Here is a 4,078-nt window from a genome sequence, read left to right on the forward strand (position 1 = left end):
ACCAAGGGGCCTTTACACAGCCCAAAGGGCGGCCGCACCGCGTGGCATGCCGGGAAAGAGAGTTGCGAGCGTCGCTGTGGGCGCTGGGGAACGACGGTACGGCGCCGCGACCCGGACTCAGCTTCCCGCCAAGCCCCGCGTTTCTGGCGCACGCGTACTTGAGGGGTTGTCTCCCGCCCTGTTCCCCCCTCTCCCAACACCCCCCGCTCCGCCCCTCCCTGCTCCCCTCCCCTCGGACTCGCTGGCTAGGACTTCGCTAGGACTCCCCCTAGCGGATTGGCTAAGGCCGAGCGGCCCTGGTGATGTCATCAGTGAGACGTGGCAGCCAGGCGAGTCAGCACCCCACGGGGGAGGGGAGGGACTGAGGGCTGTGCCGGCCTCTGGCGGAAGAAGGGGGTGGGGATCAGGGGACCCTGAGCGGCGGGGAGAGAGGGGTTGGAACCCGAGGGACCGCCTGAGTGTCTAGGCGGAGGGAAGGTCTTGCCTCCTGTGCGCCTTTTGCTGGCCTGACCAGCTTGAGGCTTGAGCTTCCCGGCTGGTCCCAGGACCTCCGCTCTAAGGATGGAAGAAGAGTCCAGGGGCCTCTGCGGAAAACTTTGGGTCTTTGGAAAACACGAAGCAGTTCTTTCAGTTCTCTTCCTCACTCACCCAACCCCACTGGGTCTGGTCATCGACCAGTGTTGGCCGCAAGCGCTACCATTTTCTTTTCTGATCTCTTATCATTCCCTTTCCAGCCCCTCTCTGATCACTGTCAGCCTGGATATTGCAGCAGCCTCCGAGTGGACTATCTGCCTCTGTCTCTTCTCTGCCCCATGCCATTTGCACCCATATCCAGACGTATCTTCCTGAAACAACATTTCCATCCCTAACCCCACATCTTTCAGTGCCCCCACGTTGCGTGGATGGAGCACAACCCGGAGCCAGACAAAAATCGTGATCTTCCTGCCCTGGTTCCAGCCTTCGGGTTGAGTTATACTTATTTTGAGTTGTTATTTAATTCTGAGCCATTCTACAAGATTGACAAGTAATAAGCAATAGCACAGGTCATCACTATACAATATCTGGAAACTTCAGGAGTAATATTAACACTACATTTGAAAAAAAGCTTATTGTCTTAACAGCTCTCTTTAATCAGCTCAGGAATTTAAATCTCCACTAAACTTTAACACATTATCTTGGGTTACTTAATTACACAGGGCATAGTATAATACATTGGCCAAAGTTTATCTTCCAACTTGTTCTAAGAACCGAGAAAATTATCTCAAAAGAGTGGTTGCATGATCACTTTAAATTCCCATGACACCAAAATATGGAAAGAAGGCAATTCTTATTTCTACCCATTTACTAACTACACCCCTTTAACGCACAAATTTAACGCATGTGCTTTAGTTGACCACCTCATCAAACAGTACACTAGAATTCCTTCTCATCATGTTGGTTTCTGAAATGAATGTGGTCAACACGTCAGAAGGACCCTGAATGGATCAGTGATAGATGTCAAAAAGTGTTTATTACCCTAGACTCTCGTCCCTTCCTGCTTCTTCCACAGAAGAAAATCTCTAAAGAATTCATCTTGAGGGACTTCCCTGGTGGTGCAGTGGTTAAGAATCCGCCAGCCAATGCAGGGGACACGGGTTTGATCCTGCCACGCAGCACCTAAGCCTGTGCACCACAACTACTGAGCCTGCACTCTAGAGCCCGCATGCCACAACTACTGAAGCCCGTGCACCTACAGCCTGTGCTCAGCAGCAAGAGAAGCCACTGCAATGAGAAGCCTGCACGCCTCAACGAAGAGTAACCCCTGCTAGCCACAACTAGAGAAAGCCCGCGTGCAGCAATGAAGACCCAACGCAGCCAATAAATAAATAAATAAATAAATAAATAAAATTTATTAAAAAAAAAAAAAGAATTCATCTTGAGCCAAAGATAAAAATTCTAACCTGTTCCTCCCCTTTATTACGTTAAGATATGTTCCCTTTACCCACTTTGATGAGAGTTTTTATGATGAATGGATGTTGAATTTTGCAGAAGACAAACTCTTTGCATCTTTATCACAAGAGGCCTTGGAGCAAGTTAGAGCAAGTTGTCCACTGAGCTGGGAGTAAGAGTTATCTCTTTGAATGTTTGCATTTCAAAGATATAAGAAGCAGAAAAGGATTTATAATTGCAAGCTTTCTAAAGTAACTGCTCTAAGAGGGGGTCCTGTGGCCTGTCTGGCTGTCACCAAGTTTTGGCTGGAATAAACGGTAAATTCTCCAGGCAATATTGTGCTTTCTCAGGCAGGCATTTTAAGGGGGGCTGGGGTCATCCTAAGAATGTGGCCTCGAGCTGTTAGAAACGATCCTGGTGTTTGTTCAAATCTCTTGGTGTGTAGGGGTGAGTGGGTGGGGTGGATGGTGTAGACAAAATCATTTGCGCTGAAAGTCCATAGTATTTACAGGCCAAGGTTGAGACCTAGTTGAGAAGAGGGCTCAAAGGAAGTTGACCAGATTTTGGCCAAGGAGAGAGTTTTTGTCAAGACAGAACTCTGGCTTTAAGATGTCCAACAACTGTGTGAGAACCATCCCTTTATTTCAATGACTCTAAAGTACCACATTTGATACAGATAGTAGGCAGCAATGGTGAAAAATCTTAGTAAAGTTGGAAAAGGTTTCCAGGACTTGAACTTCTGTCACCACCTGCCCCTTCCTCCAGATACCCCCTCCCCATACCCAACTTTACCCTAAAAGTATACCCACAACACACATTCAGCTCATCCCCAATTCAGTTTAAGGGGTTTTCCACTCCTCCTCTACTTTTCCTCACCTCTCCCAACCTACAGAAGATCTCCTATTGCCTTAGGGCTGAGAGAGAGTTTCAAGGCGAGGTTACCACTCCACCTCTGCTTTCTCCCTCCAAAACAGGAAGGTGGAGAGGATGTAGACTCTTGCTTCCCTACATCCCCCCCATCGAGTCTTCTCAACGTTGTGCAAGACTTGAAGCTGGATGGCATTGGCTGAACCATCCTGTTTCACTAAAATGTGGTGGGAATCAGGGAACACTGGTACAGGAGAGAACCTTGGAGAATATTTACTAAAGAACACTTGATTAATTTTAGGCAAGAAAACTAAAGCCTGTGGGTGAGTTAACGACACGGGAGGAGTAGAACCCATCCCTCCTAACTCGCATTCTAGAGCTCTTCCCATTGCCCTTAGGATTGTTTGCTGAGGCCCCTGGAAAGGAAGTGTCAGAGGGCATTTAAAAAAAAGAGAACTGTCTCATCAAACCCAGCCATCTTTTTAACACAATAGATGAAATGAAAACCAGAAGACTCTACTCTGTTCAATATTTACTCTCTAGTACCCCTAACAGGGCTCTGAAAACTCCCAGAAGTTGGCACTATCTTCTACTTATTCTCCTGTCAGAATTCCACATATTCCTAGGACCCAACTATAATCACACCCCTTCCTGGAAGCCTTTCTTGTCCACATCAGCCTGAAGTGGGTTACCTTTGCCCTCTTGTTTACCTCAGCTCTTGTTTTAGTGCTCACATAATTCCTCATACAAAGCTGTCCAATTCAGAAGCTATGATCCACATATGGTTATTTAAAATAATTAAAAGTAAGTTAAAAATTGCACTATCCACAACTTAGCTGCTCAACAGTCACATGTGGCTAATGCCTACTTTATTAGACAATGCACATTATAGAGCATTTCCATCATCACGGAAAGTTCTATTAGACTACATACCATTAGTTATAATATTTTATGTATATATTTTATTTTTTCCAGCTAGACTATTTTTTCCAGCTAGCTCCATGAGGGCATGGACCACACCTTACCAAACTCTATATCCCTTCCCACCAGCACTTAACATAGTGATTTATACCTAATAAATATCCAACATATTCACTGATTGGGTCCTCAGGAAAGCATTGCCTTATTAGTAAGCTCTAGGATTACTTAAATCTTTTTGCTTTTTCCTCAGCCAAAAATAAATCTCAGTCTATCTTCCCAGAAACAGGAACAATGCACCAAAGCCTAACAGATAAGAAACTCCTGTCCACCAGGAAGAGATTGGCTACAGTGTACTAAGGCT

The sequence above is a fragment of the Mesoplodon densirostris genome, chromosome 14, assembly GCF_025265405.1.
Source record: "Mesoplodon densirostris isolate mMesDen1 chromosome 14, mMesDen1 primary haplotype, whole genome shotgun sequence".
Taxonomy (NCBI): domain Eukaryota; kingdom Metazoa; phylum Chordata; class Mammalia; order Artiodactyla; family Ziphiidae; genus Mesoplodon; species Mesoplodon densirostris.